The following is a 22079-nucleotide window of genomic DNA, read 5'->3' as shown; positions in this document are numbered from 1 at the left end:
CTGTAAAGCCCTTATGTGTCATGATGCAATGTTTATCAAAAATTCGGACGTCATTTTTGCAAACAAAATAGTAAAATGAAAACAAAGATATGCTGAATAACATGATTTTATTGATTGAATGGCCTCTGAATAGGCATTTACATTAGGAAGCAATCCCTGGAAAGAGGTAATCGCACAAAAGATAAAAACAGAAATTAATCTAATGGCAATGTGAAATGGATTTCTATTGGGTTCCAATTCTGCTATGACTTGCCCGTCTTCAAGATCCTCCAGATGATCAGCCTTCTGAAAAGGTGATTGGACTGTTTCCTGCCTTTCGAAAATTTCCAGTCATCGGCATGAGATGAGATTCAGAACTAACTCAGAACGCAGTCATTCGCCTAATCCCTAATTTTTGCCTGGATCGCCCTCTTCGGGTTTTCAATCCACCGGGATACCCATTTTTGCATAAGTTGCCTTTTCAGGTTTTCAACTTACCGGGTGTACGATCTTTTCATTTTTAATCCCTAATTTTTTCCCGAACCTTTTCATTTTCTTGGTTCGTCGGGATGCCCATTTTTGCCTGGACTATTCTTTTTACTGTCCAGCGGGTCTATTTTATGCGAAGTATTTTTTAACTGCGTCTGAGTTCACAGGGAAAGTGAAGTTTTCACCATCCATAGTTGCAAGCATTAAGGCCCCACCATCAAAAACCTTGGTGACAATATACGGTCCATCATAGTTAGGAGTCCACTTGCCCCTGTGATCTGTCTGAGGAGGAAGGATCCTTTTCAACACTAAATCTCCGACTTGGAAACAACGAAGACGCACTTTCTGATCAAAGGCTCTCTTCATCCGACTCTGATACAACTGCCCATGACAAATGGCTGCCATTCGCTTCTCTTCGATAAGACTCAACTCATCGAACCTTGTCCGAATCCATTCGGCTTCGTCTAACTTGACATCCAACAGGACTCTTAGAGAAGGAATCTCCACTTCAACAGGTAGGACTGCTTCCATACCATACACCAGGGAGTAAGGGGTTGCCCCAATCGATGTACGTACTGAAGTACGGTACCCATGCAAGGCGAAGGGTAGCATCTCATGCCAATCTCTGTACGTGACGACCATCTTCTGCACAATCTTCTTTATGTTCTTATTTGCCGCCTCAACAGCGCCGTTCATCTTAGCGCGGTAAGGGGAAGAATTGTGATGCTGAATATTGAAGTTCTGACACAACTCCTTCATCATTTTATTGTTGAGATTAGAACCATTATCAGTAATGATTCTTTCGGGAATCCCATAGCGACAAATGATTTCTTTCTTGATGAAACGGGCAACCACATGTCTGGTGACATTCGCGAATGACGCTGCTTCGACCCACTTGGTGAAATAGTCGATGGAAACAAGGATGAAGCGATGCCCATTGGAAGCTGTCGGCTCAATCTTTCCAATCATGTCAATGCCCCACATAGCGAACGGCCACGACGAAGTCATCACATTCAGAGGATTTGGCGGCACATGCACCTTATCAGCATAAATCTGGCATTTATGACACTTCCGAGCATATTTGAAGCAATCTGATTCCATGGTCATCCAATAATAACCTGCTCTCAGCAATTTCTTAGCCATTGCATGTCCGCCGACATGAGTACCGAAGGAACCTTCATGAACTTCCTGCATTAACATGTCCGCTTCGTGTCTGTCCACGCATCTGAGCAAAACCATGTCAAAGTTCCTCTTATACAACACATTGTCTTTGTTCAAGAAGAAACTGCCTGCCAATCTTCTCAAAGTCTTTCTGTCGTTGTTGGATACCCCTGCAGGGTACTCTTGATTCTTCAAAAAGCACTTGATATCGTGATACTAAGGCTTGTCGTCGACTACCAGTTCAGCAGCAAACACATATGCGGCCCTGTCAAGGCGCATCACATCGATCCTGGGAGCATGGTTCCAACGAATTACCTTGATCATGGAGGATAGAGTGGCAAGTGCGTCTGCCATCTGGTTCTCATCACGAGGTATATGATACAATTTTACTGTTGTGAAGAAAGTCAACAGTCTTCTCGTGTAGTCTCTGTAGGGGACCAGAGTGGGCTGGAGAGTATTCCAATCACCATTCACTTGATTGATCACCAGAGCTGAATCTCCGAAGATGTCCAGAGTCTTGATTCTCAGATCAATGGCTTGCTCAATACCCAAGATACAGGCCTCGTACTCAGCTTCATTATTTGTGCACTCAAAAGTCAAACGAGCAGTGAAAGGTATGTGGGCACCTTTCGGAGTTGTAATGACAACACCAATTCCACTTCCTCTGGCGTTGACAGCCCCATCAAACAACAAAGTCCACTTTTCGTTTGGATCAGGTCCCTCCTCAACAACTGGCTCTTCACAGTCTTTCACCTTGAGGAACATGATGTCTTCATCTAGAAAATCAAACTTCATCGGCTCATAATCATCAATCGGCTGCTGAGCAAGATAGTCCGACAGAATACTCCCTTTGATGGCTTTCTGGGATGTATACTGGATATCGTACTCTGTCAGTACCATTTGCTAACGAGCCACCCTTCCAATGAGAGCTGGCTTCTCGAATATGTATTTGACTGGATCCATCTTAGAAATCAACAAGGTAGTATGGTTCAACATATACTGCCTCAGTCGTCGAGCAGCCCAGGCCAAAGCACAACAATTTTTCTCAAGCTGCGAATATTTGATTTCACAGTCGGTAAACTTTTTGCTAAGGTAGTATATGGCATGCTCTTTTCGACCAGACTCGTCATGCTGTCCCAATACACACCCCATCGAGTTCTCAGTCACTGACAGGTACATTATCAGAGGTCTCCCAGGAACTCGAGGTATAAGGATTGGAGGTTTCTGTAGATACTCTTTTATCTTCTCTAAAGCCCTTTGACAATCTTCATTCCACCTGATAGCCTGATCTTTCCTCAGTAATTTGAAAATTGGCTCACACGTGGTTGTTAGGTGAGAGATGAACCTTGCAATGTAGTTCAACCTCCCTAAGAAACTACGGACTTGCTTCTCTGTTCTTGGCTCTGGCATTTCCTGTATCGCTTTTACTTTGTCGGGATCCACCTCAATCCCTTTTCCGCTAACAATAAAACCCAACAGTTTTCCCGATCTCACCCCGAAAGTGAACTTGTTCGGATTAAGTCTCAGTTTGAATTTCCTCAAACGCTCAAACAGTTTCTGCAAATTCACCAAATGTTCTTCTTCTGTCTGAGATTTGGCAATCATATCGTCCACATAAACCTCGATTTCATGATGAATCATGTCATGGAACAGAGTCACCATAGCTCGTTGATATGTTGCTCCGGTATTTTTCAGACCAAACGGCATCACCTTGTAGCAGAAGGTGCCCCATGGGGTTATGAAAGTTGTTTTTTCCATGTCTTCTGGTGCCATCTTGATTTGGTTATAGCCAGAAAAGCCATCCATGAAGGAGAATACCGAGAAATGAGTTGTATTATCCACCAAAACGTCGATGTGAGGTAATGGGAAATCATCTTTAGGGCTAGCTCTGTTCAGATCCCGGTAGTCGACACACATCCGTACCTTTCCATCCTTCTTAGGTACTGGGACGATGTTTGCAACCCATGGCGGATAATTGGTGACTGCTAGAAACCCTGCATCCAACTGCTTTTGCACTTCTTCCTTTATCTTGACAGCCATCTCTGGTCTTGTTCTTCTGAGCTTCTGCTTGACCGGAGGACAACCTTCTTTGAGAGGCAAGCGGTGTACCACGATGTCTGTGTCCAGCCCAGGCATGTCCTGATAAGACCAGGCGAATATGTCAACGTATTCTTGCAGCAATTCAATCAACCCCTTCTTCACATTGTCTTCTAAAGCAACCCCTATCTTGATTTCTCTCTTGGCGTCCTTGGTGCCGAGATTAATCACTTCAACAGACTCTTGATGCGGTTGAATAACCCTTTCCTCTTGTTTTAATAACCTGGTAAGCTCTTCAGGGAGTTCACAGTCTTCATCACCCTCTTCTTCAGCTTGAAAGATTGGATTTTCAAAGTCGAAACGAGCCGTAGCAGAAACGTTATCAATAGGATCCAGTGATGTGCATCTGCATGAGTGATGGTATGTGCTTAGGAGTGTGAACAAGAAGTGAAAACTAAACAAAACATTGCCATTTTTTTTATTTTGAAAAACTGCAAAAATAGAAAGACAGGGAACGAAATATTTGAATGCAAAAATACGTCCTTTATTTATGATAAAAATGCAAGTGTCACATAGATCGGCCCTACAATGAGTCATTACGCCCTGGGCGGAACGTAAGACTTGGATATGCATGAATAAACAAAGAAAATTACTCTTCAAGAAGAGTGACTTGGATAATCTCTTCAGAAGACCAATTGTTGATGACTTCACCCGGGATCCTCGGACGCACCCAGCTGTCAATGTCACAATCACTATCCCCATCTTCTTCGTTGACCGCAGAGACCTGGCCATACTGAATGATGCCAGCACTGGAGAAAGTGATCGGCCCCTGAAGTGTTGTAGAAGTCAAAACTGGCTGATACCCAATCCCGAACTTATCTTCTTTCATTGGTAATTCCAACAGACGCCCCCAACCGGGAGCAACACCTGAATCCACCACGGCTCGTGCCTGCTTAAAGGATGAGATAGAGGCACCCGCTTTAACCTCTTCCACCGGAGCTGCATCCTTGATTTGAACTGACTCAAAAGCCTGACACAGAGTCTCATGAATTTCACCTTCTACTTCTACATACTTGAATGTAGATAGGTTACTGACCAGGATGTCCTCCTCACCACAGACGGTGATAATTCGTCCGTTGACCGGAAACTTAATCTTCTGATGTAGAGTTGAAGAGACTGCCCCAGCATTATGGATCCAAGGACGACCCAACAGACAACTGTAGGAAGGACTGATATCCATCACGTAGAAGACAGTGTTGAAGGTTTGTGATCCAATCAGAATTGGCAATTCTACCTCTCCAAACACCGATCTCTTAGAACCATCGAAGGCTCTCACAATAAGATCTGAAGGTTTCAAGACCAACCCCTCTACTTCTAACCTCGACAGGGCTCTCTTGGGTAGCACATTGAGAGAGGAGCCTGTATCCACCAGAACATGCGATAGCACGGTGTCTCTGCATTCCATCGAGATGTGCAGGACCTTGTTATGATTGCGTCCGGCTGGTGTCAAGTCAGAATCGGTAAAACCCAACCCGTTGCTTGCATGCACATTGGCGAAGATCCCTTCTAGTTGGTTTACCGAGATTTCTTGAGGTACATATGCATCATTAAGAACCTTCAGAAATGCCTCCCTGTGTGCCTACGAACACAACATGAGTGAGAGAATGGATATCTTGGACGGAGTCTGAATCAATTGATCGACTACCTTGTAGTCGCTTTTCTTTATGATTCTCAGAAGCTCGTCCACATCCTTTGCAAAAGTGGGCTCAGAACCATCCTGAGGTGCAGAGGTACCCTCATTCACGACTTTCCTGCCTTTGGTTTTCGCCACAACATTAGCATTATCAGCTTGGGTAACCGGTGGTGAGAACAATCTACCACTCCTGGTGAATCGGCTGATTCCACCGACATTATCCACTGCGGGACCGTCAAGTTCAGGCTTCTGACCCTCTTCTACTTTCAGTGGCCGTTCCACCCTATGATCGTGCGTATACACGCTCCCCCCATAATGCCACGGAATGGGCCTTTCACTGGTGAAAGGTAAAGGACCAGGGGTTGTGATGGTCATAGTAGATCGTCGCACTGGTGGCACGGGTTGCGCTTCTGGCACACTGATCTGTTTAGTTGGGTAGAAAATAATGATAGTAGCAATATCACAGTCGTACTCGGAAATCTCATTCATTGAAATGCAAGCATCCGAAACATCGGGATCAAGTTCAATTACATCAGGATCAACCACATTGGAAAAAATAAATACATTATCATGGATTACAGAATCAGTAGGAACAACATCTGCGAATTCATCAGTAGCATCTTCAAACTCTTCTTCCTCAACCCCTTCCACAAACTCTTGGACATACAAATCTTCAACCTGGAGGATACCTTTGTCGAGCAAGGCCTGGATACCCTGCTGTAGCTTCAAACAACCTCCCCTCTGAGTGGCACAATCCAAACAACCCTTCCCACAACCGGGGAAAACATCGGCCTTCAGCAAGCATCCTTTGATATCCAACAATGGAGTCTTCAACTTCAACACATCCTTAATGGACTTGGCTTTTCCCTCTATCATGTTAACGTTCGCACCACCATGTTGGGGCATGGGATTGTTAACGACATTCGGAGCCGGTGCAAGGTCGATGGCCTTTGAATCTATGAGGTCCTGAACTACGTGCTTAAAAGCTTTGCAGTTCTCAATATTGTGGCCAGGTGCTCCAGAGTGGAAGCTACACCTAGCGTTGGCGTCATAACCCACCGGAAGTCTACCAACAGGAGGAGCCAGAGTGCGCAGTTGCACAAGTTGCAGTTGTTGAAGACTAGAAAGCAACTGAGCGTACGACATTGGAAGGGTGTCGAAACGCCGGTCCATCATCCTTTGCCTCTGTTGATAAGCGGGTCTGTTACCCGGTTGCTGCTGCTGTTGATACTGAGCTGGTTGACGTTGTGGTTGTTGTTGTTGTAGTGGTGCTGCAGCTGGAATGGTCACAGCCGCAACATACGGTTGCTGATGATAATTCTGAAAGTTATTCCTCCGGTTATCCCTGTTTTGATAAGAAGATATGGCATTTGCATCCCCTTCTCTCCTCTTCTGTCCCTGAATGAACGGCTTCTTCACCCCTGATGAGGATCCACCTCCACTCTGGCTCTTATAGGTCTTTAGGTAGTTCTCCACCCTTTCTCCAGTAGAGACCACATCAGCAAAGTTGGAAGCATTGCAACCTACCAGACACTCCAAGTAAGGTCCGGGCAGAGTGTTCATGAACATGTTGGCCATTTCCTTTTCCAACATCGGAGGCTGAACACGGGAAGCTGTCTCCCTCCAGCGTTGAGCGTACTCCCTGAAGCACTCATTGCTTTTAAGAGACATATTCTGAAGTTGAGTTCTGTCCGGAGCCATGTCTGCATTATACTTATACTGCTTCACGAAAGCCTCTGCCAAATCCCTCCAGCAACGGATGTGGGCTCTGTCCAGCCTCATATACCATTCCAAGGATGCCCCAGCTAGGCTGTCCTGGAAGAAGTACATAAGTAGCTTCTCGTCATCAGAGTATGCAACCATTTTACGGAAATAGGCTTGCACGTGAGTTTTGGGGCAAGAGCTGCCATTGTATTTGTCAAATATCGGAACCTTGAATTTCGGTGGCACTCTCACACCTGGGACCAGCCCCAAGTCAGCAACATCTACTCCCAGAGGATTCTGTCCTTCCACTGCTCTCAACCTCTCTTCCAATCTTCTAAACATGGGGTCCATGCCAAAGTCTTCCTGAAGCAAGGGGAACTGATCATCCTGACCATCCTGAATGGGTTGTTGATCTAGGTTGACATGCGGGATCGGGATAGGCCCCGGTCCATTGGGACCATTAGCCTCTCCAGCTGGAGGATCGGCCAACGTCTCCGGTTGAGTAATAGGGGGATCCCTCTGCACCAACAATCTAAGCTCCTGCTGTCCTTGAGCCACTCCTTGAACCAAATCCATGAATTGATTCATGCGAATCTTCATCTCGGCGAGCTCTACTTGTAGGCTCTCCATCGCTCTCTGTTGATTCCTTCGGGTACCGTATCGGTGTATGCCTGAGTCAGCTATCCTGCTAGTGGGACACCAAACAATATGAGAACACTGCAGCGGTACCTGTTATGCAAGATATGACAATGAATATGTAAATGCAATGCCATGTTTATCAAATCCAAAAGGTATTCTACCCCCTTGAAATGGATAAACATGTGTTAAATGATATGAATGCAAATGATGTGATGATGTGAATGCAATGCAGTGGCATGTCAATCAGGATTGCTGTATCTACTTGAACATCTGTCGGGTTACACTATCTGAAGAGAAAACCACTGAGGAATATAATACAAGATCAAAGCTCTGCTCCAGAAAACCGGGTTGGTTGGAGGTTAAGGTTTCCTGAATTTAGCCCGCCCCTCACTGGTAGGTTCTAAGAACAGAAGTTCGTCAACTACAGCCCTTCAGTCGCGAATAATACGTTTACCACTGAAGGTTTGACATTATTACGGGATAAAAGACCTCCACTGACTCCCCTCAACAGGACATCCTAAAGCAAGTTCCCAGTCTCGGGGTCCTCGGATTGATCAGCGAGAATGCGCCCACCAGAGCTAACATAATCACGTCTCGGAGGAGAGGCCTCGACTGAGTTCTCGGGAAATGGTCACCAGAGTCGACGATTTCTAAAGGAACATCATGTCGTTACGGAACATCCGTAGGACATAATATATCCAAAAGAAACCTCGTCTGGGTGTGGTTCTTCACGAAGGACTTAACGTAGCAACATGCCACGCAAGCCTCATGATCATCCACTCTAAAACCTATGTGTATACTCAAGCCTGGGTAATGGGCTTATCTCTTGTAGAACATCCCATCCCAACAAACAAACAACAGCTCCAACAGATACAGCAGATGAATGCAAGCAAGTAAGTAAATAAATGTACAAAAGCATGAACACCCAATGAACCAGAAATCACAAAAGCTAGGAGGGACTCGCTTAGGGAAGATGGACCAGCAAGAGGTCAATTCTTAAGTCCCCAGTAGAGTCGCCAGCTGTAGCAACCTGAAAAATACAGTGTGCGAAAAAAACAACCGGCGAAAGAAAATGACAGAAGAGTCTCCACCGTGCGTTATTCATCCCAAAAGAGGGAAAGGAAACGCTCGAAGTAAACCTGAAAAAGGAAAGGACAAGGCGGGGTCTCCCAACCAAATCTTGGGTTCGGGAGTCGGTTATGCGAAGGGAAGGTATTAGCACCCCTACGCATCCATAGTACTCTACGGGATCCACTTTCGTGGTTCTTGTCTAAAGGGTGTGAGTTTACCTAATGTGTTTATTTACTAAAAAAGGTTAAGAGAAATGACTCGCGCGGATGTCGCATCCACTGCATACGTATCTCATCTGAATATGAGAATCAGAGTCTTCGTAGCTCGGCTGACCTATGGGTTGGGGGGATGTGTGCTCGCTAAGACATCGCGTCTTATGCCTACGTATCTCATCTGGAATGAGAATCAGAGCAAGTCGTAGTTCGGCTAACTACGGGGTTATGGATTGGGTTTTGGACGAACAACGTTACTACGCAATCTACCGGATGCTCGACCTTTGGAGACTTACTCGCCTATAGTAGAAGGAGATAACATGTTGCTTTGGGTTTTAGGGTTTGTTCGCGTTGTAGGAACGCACATGCAAAAAGGAAGTCCTAGGCGAAGGAACAGTGCTACCTTAATTGGCATGCAAACGGGAGACTATCTGAAGCCTCGTGTCCTATGGGGAAGCGATCACACCATACAAAACATGTATCTTAAAGTAAAATGCCACCAACGGGCTCAAACATTGCCTCCTATCGAGGTCTTCCAGCTAAGAAAGCGATAAAGTACGAGAAAGGGAAAAAATTAACACACGGATAAAGATCCGAAGTTACAGCAATTAAAGGATTAGCAATCCTGAGATCTCTCCAGCTAGACCATCAAAGAAAATCAGTCAATACGAGTAATCAGAATAAACCTCCGTATGGTACCCCTGCAAGAGTATGTGAGTCCTCACAAAAACTCGACAAAAGGTTAGACAAACAAGATGAAATCTAGGGAAAACAATGCCATGGCAACACAATACAGGTTAGAACAAACAGAACAAAGAAAAAACGAAAACTGTTGCGTTCTCTACTGCATCGCATAGCGAAAGCTTAGTGAAGCTTCGCTGCGTGCTCGCCTAGCGAAGCGGCTAGCGAGCGCCTGCGGGTTTTAAATTTCCCATCGATAACAGTTCGATTTTAAGGATTCCAAACCCTATGGCATTCCTTTCGGAAACGAAATTATTAAACATTCAAGACACTATTCACATATTCATACGCAAGCATAAACCCGTGTGCAAAACCTGGTGTTACCTCATGCATTCATAGTATTCAAATTCAACGCATAGAGTAATAGGAACAAAGGCATACCTGATGAGAGAGGCCGATCGAACGGCGCAGCTGGATTTGCAAAGCTCTGTTAGGGTTTGCGTGAGGCGGAGGCAAAAGAGTGTGTGAATCGGAGTGAACTTCTCAGAGCTGCCTGAAGATTGCTGCAGAGTAGTTCCTAGGTCTCCTTCTCTCAAGACCTTTCTTCAGTGAAACTCCAAGTGTTTAGTCCTCTACTGCAACTCTTATATTTATAGACTGATTTTGTGGGTAGTGGGCTCAAATGAGGGCAACTCAAGCCCAAAATCTTTTTGATATTTTCTGAAGTGCGCGCCCTTCGCCTAGCGAAGGACCTGCTCGCCTAGCGAGCATGTCAGTACTTTTCGCTAGGCGAAGCATCTGCTTGCCTAGCGAGCATGACAGCTCAGCAGCAGATTCTTGCTTCTTCCAACCTGGCGATTTGCACGGTGAATATGCCCCATCTGGCCATGTTGGTAGTACCTCAAGTCTTTTCCTTGTGTTGACTGATCGTCTAAGTAGAACCCACAAAGTGTCCTGGATGATGTCCGAGCTTCTTGGAGCTAATTCCGATTGACATGATGCAATGTGGTATGAAATGCTAAATGACCTAAAAAGTGAATGCATGAATGAGGAGGGCAAATTTTGGGGCGTTACACTTGTGATCAAATGACCATAACTTCTCAACCATTCATCATATGGACATGAATTAAGACTTTTTGGAAAGGGGAGACAAAGATCTACAACTTTAATATTCACCAAAAATCCATTTGAAACTTCTTTGATGTTGACAAGTCAAGTTGATAGTTGACTAAAAACTTGCCAAATTTGGAAACTTTGAATTACAGGTCATTTTCCATTTTTAGTAACTTTTGCCATGACCTTTGAATCTTCAAGATGGATGATTAGAATGATGAATAGGCTTCATTTGAACATGATTGAGGTGTATCAACTCATTTCCCCACCTCATAGCCCTCAGTTGACTGCACAATTGACTTTTTGGTCCTCAGATGACCTTGAAATGTCTGGATTGAATTTGAGCCTTTATCACTTGATGAAATTGCTCCAAAATGAAACCCTAGTTCATGTAAGCTCTTTGTAATGATCATGTGGTCCTCATCTCAAGAAAATATCTCATCTCTTGCACAAAGGATCTTCTTGAAGCTCTTGACCTGGTGCTTGCTTGAGCTACAAAAAAAAATGATAATGACATATTTTTGTGCTTTTGGTTAGTGAATAAAACAAGAAAAGCAATGATATACAATTCAAGCATGCCTGGTGATCTCAAACCACTCACAGGAGATCCCTACCCAAAGGGAAAGGGAGCCAAGATGCTCAAAGATCCTTGAGGCTATGTAATGCAATGCTATGATGCCATGAGGGATCTTAGGGACAAATAATAGGGTCTTACAGATGCCCCTATTTAAGGTCATTCTAGCCGGAGAAGTGAAGGTTAAAATCTTCGTCTAGACGAGGTAGAATGGGCTTAAATAATAACAAAGAGACAAATTTTGGTCCCTGAGAGACCTCATGATGCAAATGTATGTATGCAAAACAAACAAACTCTGTGGGGATACGTGTCCACAAAGAAGAAAAGACCTCGGGAGAAAAGACAATCCATAGGAGTAATTCACTCCATGGGGATATAGTCTCTATCGGGAACTCTCATGGGGATAAGAAAACAAATGCGTGAGCAGGTCACGACTCAGAACTTGGGGAGTAAAAGACTGAAACCGCGTGAGCAGGTCACGACTTGGGGTTTACACATATTTATGTGCTGGAAACCCCATGCTCAGATCATAATCACTAACAGGCCACTCTACTATGAAGCATGTACGGATAACGGGCTTAATGTGATTGCGCCCAAATGCAAAGGACAAAAAAAGAGATGAAGAGGCAGGCCTAGGTATTGTGGGATAATATGGGTTGGTTAATATAGGAATGAAGTCTATGTTCGTATTTGCAGATTAGTGTCATCATGATACCCTTAGTTCACTCTGTTAGTACTTATCACTGCATCCCGACTTGAACTTTGAATTTTTACCTGAAGCACTCGTTTGCACCAGTTTTTCTTTTATGAGCTTTTTAATATTTTGCTTGAGGACAAGCAAAGGTTTAAGTGTGGGACAGTTTGATAACACTGAAATTTACCGTATTTTCGACTCTGATTTCACATGAATTCTAGTTGTTTTATTGTTATTTTGTTGTGTTATTGCTATGTTTTCCTTTGTTTTCAGGTTTTTACTTTAATCGGAGCCCCAATCGAGAAAAGGAGTGAAAAAGAGCTAAAAACCCTAAAATTAAGCATTTTGTACTCGTGGCTTACCCCATGGCCGGCGCCATAGACCCTGCCATGACGTGTCCAAGCTCAACCTTCCTCAACTGCCACGTTCCCCACTACTTCCACTAAGGCGCCTCAGATTGACCTTGGGGCGGGTGCCATGGCCTTGTGGCGGGCGCCACAAGAGGAAAAGTTTTCCCTCCCATTTTCAAGTTGAAGGGCATCCTTGTCATTTCCATCTTTTTACTTGCTTATAAATAGAAACTCGAAATCACTTTTACAATGATCCAAACTTAGAACAGAGGCAAACTCAAAGCAACTTTGTTTCACTTAGGCATATATTAAGTATTTTAAAGTGGTAATCGCTTCGCATTGGAGTGTTACCACAATTGTGTAATCAAGTCTGTGATAGAGTCTTTAATCGAGTTTGGAGCATTTTGGAAGGAAGTTAATCCTGCCGCCATTTTCATTTCCGCTTTGCAATTTACTCAACCCTCCGATTGGAGCAGGTTTTTATTACTTGTCTTTACCTTATTTATTTTCCCGCACTCGCTTTAAATCATTTATTTTCCCGCACTCGCTTTAAATCATTTATTTCTTCGCACTCGCTTTATCTTATTTAATTTCCCGCACTCGCTTTACTTTTATTAATTTCCCGCACTCGCTTTACTTTATTTATTTCTCGCACTCGCTTTAAATTATTTATTTCCTCGCACTCGCTTTAAATTATTTATTTCCTCGCACTCGCTTTAAATTATTTATTTTCTTGCACTCACACTATTTTTATTTACCTTTCGCACTCGCACTAATTTTGATTAAATTAATGCACTTTTACTTTACCGTGTCTAACTAAATTTATAAGGTTAGAATGTAAGGATCGTAATTGAACTGATAATCCGTACAATTGTTCGCAGAAGAACTTAAGGGCTATTTTAACTTTCAACTTAAGTTTTCCCGCACTTCAATTCTGTTGGGTAAGATCGAAAGCCGTCCAACGTCTATCTAAACTTAATTGTTTTTAACTATTTCAAAAACAGCGAAAGCGCTTTGTTTAGTTCATTAGGAGTTTTTAACTTAAGAAGAAAAGAGATTTTAAAACTATTTTCGGACGCGTTTATAAGTTTAGAGTCTGGTTCGTGAGAACCTCTTTTGGTTAAGAAATTCAGGTTATAATACTTTTCAACTTAGTCAAGATACTATATTTCTTAAAAATAGGTTTACTACTCTAACGCAATGCGCGCCTTTTTATAAGTGACAATAAGAGGGTTTGATTAGGGAGTACAACTCGGTTCTGAATACGCGAAAGCGATAGTTCCCGTTAAATTAGTTCTTTTCAAAGTAGAAAACATTGCCCATAAGTAGTTCTACTAGCAAGTACTTGGATTATTAATTGATTACGTGAATTACATTCGACCCTGTCTTTATTAATTAAACTTTATTCAATACTTTACTTTTCACTGCACACTCTAAAAACACCTATTTTGATTGCCTTTGATAAACACCATAACAATAGATAACGATAGATTAACACTTGGTCTCTGTGGATTCGACAATGTTTTATATTACTCTGACGCGTTCGTATACTTGCGAAAAGTACCGCATCAATCATCACACTGATTGTTATCGCTCTAGGTCTATCTCGCAAGCTGTTACATCTCCGGACCTATGTGGGTACACTACCATGGATATCGACTTCTATTTGACCCGAGGGTTGATGAGAAGAGCCTCCTTCCACCCATGTCAGTTCCGATTGCTAATCGATAGCGAGGCTATTCATTATTTCACACTACCTGATCCTATGATGATTAGTGTGCATAATCCAGCGAACTGGAGTTATGCTCTGGAGGGCCAGGGAGAGACTATCGAGGAGCCGAGATCACCACCTATTGCTGAGTATACGCCTACACCACCTTCTCCCAGGATCACTATATTCTCTAACAATCTATCATTGCAGACCCCAAACATCCGCACTCAGATTGCAGAATGTCGTAGAGAGATCGCAGAGCTAAAACAGGAGGTGGCTGAACTCACCTTACAAATGGGAGTATCTGATCTCACTCACGCTACCGAGGCCGACTGTTTATACCAGGAGATCGCAGAGCTTAGGCAGGAGGTAGCCATGCTCCGTGGATATACTCAGGAAGACGAACCCCCTACTATATGATCTTACCATTCCATTTTATTTTATCTCTTTTTATGCTTATATTTTTTGCATTTACATACCTTATTTTATATCATAGTATTTGGGATATTTTGTTATGTCAGCACATTGATATTTCTACGTTTATATATATATATATATATATATATATATATATATATATATATATATATATATATATATTATATATATATATATATATATATATATATATATATATATATATATATTATATTTGTTTATTTTATTTACATTTTTATTTTAGTTATTTATTTATTTTTTTAGTCTAATGTTTTAAAAAAAAAATTTATAAAAATTATGCAAGCCTTGTGTCAATAGGAATTACAAGACAAACGCTATCCGGACCCCCCAAGCCAAAAAGACAACGAGAAGCCCAAGCCAAAGGACCAAAATCCGGCCCAGCCGAATTTTGCCTTGTGGCGCCCGCCATAGACCCTGTGGCGCCCGCCACAGCGTCTGTATAAGCTCGGGACAGACTCCCTTTCTTCACCATTTTCATACCTTACAACCTTCAAAACCTATTTTTCCACCTTGCAAAAACGTCCTTGATCCCACAAAAAGCTCACACCTTTCTCATCCTCACACCATACAAATCATTTTCCCGATTTCCATTTTCATTTTCATCCGTCGGATTTCATAAAAACCCAACCTTTTCACAACCCACTTCATCTTCTTCGTCTCATTACAAGAGATACACAATGGAGTTTAATGGATTCATTCTTCGAGGAGGGAAACCGGGAGATAGGAAAAGGAAGAGCATCGAACGGTTGCAAAATCGGGAGATCCTCCAGACAAGGTATGTTTATGAAAATTGTCTCTACACTTTAGGTATCTACCATAGCATATTTTATTTATTAGATAATTTAGGTTTGCATAGTATCTTTTCAAACAAAGAACCTACCTATGAGCGATTGACAATCGAATTTTTGAGTTCTTTAATCTACATTATCAATCCTAACACTGCTAGCACAGTTGGTACTGTCCGATTTAGAATGTTTGCTGTTGAATATGAATTCAGTATCGACGAACTAGCAGGCTTGTTAGGAATCCCTCATGGGGACGGTGCTATTTGTGAGGCCCCTTTGGATTCGGATTGGTCAGTCGAGGTGTTTTCCTTCTGGCAGAGATTGTCAAACACTTCCATAAATTCTTTTGAAGGAATTCTTGCCTTGACTATCCATAACCCCCGGCCATCAGAGTTTTTAGATATCTGTTGGCATGTACTATTTTTGGCCGGGAGAATCCAAATAAGGTTAATGCTAGAGAGCTTCTATTTTTGCAAGGAAGCCTCACAAGTAGAAGAATTAATTCGGTCCCGTTCATGCTCGCGCATATGGATTTAACTTTAAATAAAGCGGGACCGATTGTTTTCGGAGGATTGATCACGTCTATTGCTCGGGCGCTTAACCTTAACAGTGAGATAGCTACCCTAGACCCCTTACCTCCTCACAAAATTAACCTAAAATTTCTGAGAGACATGAAATTGTGCCGATTGAGGAGAGAAGGAGGCTATGTTCTTATGTTTCATGGTGTAGCTATCCCATATGTTGTTTTACCATGCACTAGACGTACCGATGTACTTGATGAAAGGAATTGGACCTACGCTTTAGATGCTCCACCTGTTTTGGGTCCTCTTCCTCCTAACATTCCTGATGAGGCGGGACATGACACTGATGAAGAATATGATTAGAGAGAGAGATCTCCCGTACCTGATGTGTACCCCCATCACACTTCACCACCACACACCGCACCATCTTCTTCTTCTGCATGTACCGCTCCTGGCTTTTATATTACAGAGGAGATGTGGCGTGACCACATGGTCAGAGAGCAAAGGCGTGACGACCTACTCTCTACCATCCAACAACAACTGGCGGATAACATGAGCTTCATGCAAGAATCACAGCGGAGGACAGACAGGTCCTATGACACTGTTTTACAGTCCCTGCAAACGATCACAAACACGCAAGCCCGTCAGCAACAATACCACCGTCAACATACTGCACTCATCGAAGCCACTCAAGCTTCCATTATGGGTAACCTTCAAGAAGTAAGGACTTCTCAGAATGCCTTACAGGCGAGGATGGACCAGAGAAACCGTCGTCGTACCCGATCTCGTCGTCCACCTCAGGATGGCGAAGGCACTAGCGGTCAACAGTAGGTTGTCAGGTAACTCTTCCTTTATCTTATTTCGAAACATTGGGGACAATGTTCGATTTAAGTGTGGGAGGAGACTTTATCGCTTTTCTTTGATGTTTTTAGATAGTTTGTTTATTTTTATTGCCTTTTAGTTGTTTATTTTGCTTTTAGTTTAAGTGTCTTAGATAATGCATGAGTCTGACGAATCACCAAATATAGTGTATCTTTAGTACATTCTAATCTCCCCATACCTTTAGCCCTACCAAAATTTTTTGCAAAAGAAAACAGTGTTATTCTGAAAGTTTTTGGGTTTTTAAGACGGGTTTGAGTAAGGATGCGGTGACTTGGGAGAACTTTGCGAAACATCAGTATTGTTTTAGCACCATAAACTTCGTAAATATAGGAATCATTCCCAAAACCCCATATACCATGGCCTTAATCATCATTTTAGTATAAGTCCTCAGTAGTTTATCCCAGCAGTCAGCTCCGGCCTACGCATCCTCTACGCAGGGGATCGATGAACATAAGTGAATGATCCAGTGAAATAAATAAAAGAAAGCAAAAAGGCAAATCCGGTATAGGTGACCCTCACAAAGTCATTTAAACCAAAGAGTTGTACAAATTTGCTACAAAAAGAAAAAGAAAAAGAAAAAGGAAAAAGAAAAACTTACCCGCTGTTAGTTGGTTCAGAGGTATCTAGCACTGAACTCGGTAGGGCGGATTACGATCCAATCCTCCACAACTGCAGTTGGGTCAAATAAAAGGGTTTACACATATTTAAGTGCTAGAAACCCCATGTTTGGATCATAATCACTAACAGGTCACTCTGCTATGAAGCATGTACGGATAACGGGCTTAATGTGATTGCGCCTGAATGAAAAGGACAAAAAAAGAGATGAAGAGGCAGGCCTAGGTATTGTGGGATAATATGGTTTGGTTAATATAGGAATGGAGTTTATGTCCGTATATGTGCGGATTAGTGTCGTCTTGATACCCTCAGTTCACTCAGTTAGTACCTATCACTGCATCCTGACTTGAACTTAGAACCTTTTTAACCTGAAGCACTCGTTTACACCAGTTTTTCTTCTATGAGCTTTTTAATGTTTTGCTTGAGGACATGCAATGGTTTAAGTGTGGGAGAGTTTGATGACACTGAAATTTACCGTATTTTCGACTCCGATTTCGCATGCATTTTAGTAGTTTTATTGTCATTTTGTTGTGTTATTACTATGTTTCTCTTTGTTTTCAGGTTTTTACTTTAATCGGAGCCCCAATCGAGAAAAGGAGTGAAAAAGAGCAAAAAACCCTAAAATTAAGCATTTTGTACTTGTGGCTCCCACTGTGGCTGGCGCCATACACCCTGCCATGACGTGTCCTAGCTCAACTTCCCTCAATTGCCATGTTCCCCACTACTTCCACTAAGGCGCCACAGATTGGCCTTGTGGCGGGCGCCACAAGAGGAAAAGTTTTCCCTCCCAAATTCAAACTGAAGGGCATCCTTGTCATTTCCATCATTTTACTTGCTTATAAATAGAAACTCGAATTCACTTGTTTAATCATCCAAACTTAGAGCAGAGGAAGATCCAAACTTAGAGCAGAGGCAAACTTAGAGCAAACTTTGTTTCACTTAGGCATATATTCAGTATTTTAAAATGGTAATCGCTTCGCATTGGGGTGTTACCACAATTGTGTAATCAAGTATGTGATCGAGTCTGTAATCGAGTTTGGAGCACTTTGGAAGGAAGTTAATCCTGCCGTCATTTTCATTTCCGCTTTGCATTTTATTCAACCCTCCGATTGGAGCAGGTTTTTATTCCTTTACCTTTATCTACTTTATTTCTCGCACTCGCTTTACTTTATTTATTTCTCGGACTCGCTTTACTTTATTTATTTCCCGCACTGTCTTTACTTTATTTATTTCCCGCACTCGCTTTACTTTATTTATTTCTCGCACTCTCTTTACTTTATTTATTTCTCGCACTCGCTTTACTTTATTTATTTTCCGCACTCGCTTTACTTTATTTATTTCTCGCACTCACTTTACTTTATTTATTTCTCGCACTCGCTTTACTTTATTTATTTTCTGCACTCGCACTACTTTTATTTACTTTCCGCACTCACACTACTTTTATTTACTTTCCGCACTCACACTACTTTTATTTACTTTCCGCACTCGCACTGCTTTTATTTACTTTCCGCACTCGCACTACTTTTATTTACTTTCCGCACTCGTACAACTTTTATTTATTTTCCGCACTCGCACTACTTTTATTTAAATTAATGCACTTTTACTTTACCATGTCTAACTAAATCTATAAGGTTAGAATGTAAGGATCGTAATTGAACCGATAATCCCTACAATTGTTCGTAGAAACACTTAAGGGCTATTTTGACTTTCAACTTAAGTTTTCCCGCACTTAATTTCCGTTGGGTAAGATCGAAAACCGTCCAACGTCTATTTAAACTTGATTGTTTTTAACTATTTCAAATACAGCGAAAGCGCTTTGTTTAGTTCATTAGGAGTTTTTAACTTAAGAAGAAAAGAGATTTTAAAACTATTTTCGGACGCGTTTATAAGTTTAGAGTCTGGTTCATGAGAACCTCTTTTGGTTAAGAAATCCAGGTTAAAATACTTTTCAACTTAGTCAGGATACTATATTTCTTAAAAATAGGTTTACTACTCTAACGCAATGCGCGCCTTTTTATAAGTGACAATAAGAGGGTTTGATTAGGGAGTACAACTCGGTTCTGAATACGCGAAAGCGACAGTTCCTGTTAAATTGGTTCTTTTCAAAGTAGGAAACATTGCCCATAAGTAGTTCTATTAGCAAGTACTTGGATTATTAATTGATTATGTGAATTACATTCGAGCCTGTCTTTATAAATTGAATTTAATTTAATACTTTACTTTTCATTGCACACTCTTAAAACCCCTATTTTGATTACCTAAGATAAGCACCATAACAATAGATAACGATATATTGACACTTGGTCTCTGTGGATTCGACAATCTTTTATATTACTCGGACGCGTACGTATACTTGCGAAGAACACGAATCAGTGCCTCACCCTTAGGTTGTCTTTTGACCACCTGGTGAGCTGACATTCAAGGAGACTCCGAGGGTTGTTCGAGGTTGCGCACTAAACCTTTTGCTTGGCTAGGCGCTCCTGATATCGTTCAGGGGATTCTTTGACATCTTCTCTATAATAAAGGCAAGAAATAAATAATCAACATGAGTTATCTCAACAACAACAGAGGACACCGTCATTAGAATTTACTTATACTTTTTTCTATGGATCCATTATCCCTTTGGTCTAAAATAATTATGGTGTGGGACTCCATGACTTTAAAATCATTCAAGGTTTGAACTACCTCAACCTCATTAGCAGTAAGGGAATAATAATCATATACAATGAATGTCGTTAGACTATACATATTGGTAATGGGAAATCTAGGGGTACAATCTACCGCAATAGTAACTGAAGATGAACTCTCTCGTTCCTTCATCTTCACAAATTTTTCCTCACAACCTTTGAAGTGGTTGGAATAGGGTTTAAATAAGGCTCTCTAAGAAAATTGACTAGGGTTACCCAATCCAATGAGCAGACACCTTGGTGCCATAAAAAGAGAAAAACATCGTAGTGGATGGGTAAGCCCCTAGTCTTTGGCATATAATCTCATATTCCCTAATCAGGCTTCAGTCGTTGGGTATGATTTGGGATAGGGCCGCATTGAGCACCCTAACAACCTCCTCTACGAAGGAGGAGAAAGGGAGGAAAACCCCAATCTTATGAATGGTGGGTAAGTATAAGTTAAGAAGAAATGAAAGAGGCATTAGAGGTGGTCATGTTAGCACTATCCACAAGAGATCATGCTTCTTGAATAACTTCTTCTTCATCATTCGATAAAGAGAAAACAAGTTGTTGCTGAAGGGAGGTTATTTGGTCATCAGTGGTGTAAATGGACCTAACTTCCCTTACATCCTTGGGCTTAGTGTCGTAGGTTGTAACACCCTATAACCCCACGACTCTTATTTAATTAAATCATGAAAATAAAACATATTTAAGTACCAAGGGGTTCAGACATCTCTTTAGCACAAACATGTTTCTCAAAACATTTTTTAAAACTACACATTAGATAATCTCAAATAGGTTCAAATGAATAAATCCAAATAGATAGTTCAAAACACAATCATGAGGGAAACAATCTCATAAATCACATAAAAATAGAACACGAATCAAAATAAATCTTCTCCCAGTGTTGCATATTAGAGCAACATTGCGGAACTAAATGAAACTCAAAAATTTAAATAAAGAAGAAAGCAATATGCATCATTATCCAACTCACATTTAATGCACGCTATCTGTATCTTCAAGATAGGAATAATGAGCCATACAACACCAAAAAAGGGGTGAGAATAACTTTACAGAAATTATTGGTGTATTAGTCAGCAAAAATAACATTCACAAGCATAACACAAATCATACACATTAATTATCATCCATAAATAATTACAATGCAAATGTGAGATGCTATGTAATCCTCCTCCAATATGCACGTGTTACCAAAAGTTTGGATGTCAGAGTTATTTTACAGGATTATCCATGTCTCCAATTCCTCTATAGAAAATGTTCTCTCTGAACAATGAAGTTGTCACTGGCTATTTATGAACACTGGATCTAGTCAGACTGAAGTCTTACTTATCTCCAATATAAATGAATGCATAAACATATAATGTCAATCACAATTCTTAATCAACCAAAAAATAACATCTTGTATCTTGTATCAACTGTGTCCTCTATGGACCCACATTTAGCCAATATAAGGCTAACACTGTAATTCTCTTTGAATTACATAACTCAACAATATAATTAAATCTCAATAATTATATTAAAAATAACAGAGTAAAATTATATTATTACTCAACAACTGAAAATACATATCAACTCAATTTGCTCATCGGCTCATAAAATTACTCAGAACATATCGACAGAGTACTTGCTATTATTTTATACTCACAACTCATCAAAAGGGTAACACTTCTTATCTTATACTCAACAGAGTTATCAAAGAAACTCTAAACATCTCTACAATAATTTTCACAACTCCAAAATAACTCTAAAGTATTCTAAAGGGCTCAAATGACAACTCGTCCATATAAAGATAACTCTAAGGAACTTTATTGGCTGGCGGCCTGTCTCAATAATAATAAAACAACCCTAAAGTCACAATTTGACTCTCAAACTTAAATAAAAATATCACTAATATTTAATTATTTTAAATAAACTTAATTATTTACGCTAACTCTAATATTCCTCTAAATTCTTTCATTAATTAAATTACTAAAATATCTTTAATTTCCACAAAGCACATGAATCACTTAATTAAAATAGAAC

Source organism: Lathyrus oleraceus, chromosome 3 (assembly GCF_024323335.1).
Source record: "Lathyrus oleraceus cultivar Zhongwan6 chromosome 3, CAAS_Psat_ZW6_1.0, whole genome shotgun sequence".
NCBI lineage: Eukaryota > Viridiplantae > Streptophyta > Magnoliopsida > Fabales > Fabaceae > Lathyrus > Lathyrus oleraceus.
This window is presented reverse-complemented; position numbering follows the sequence as displayed.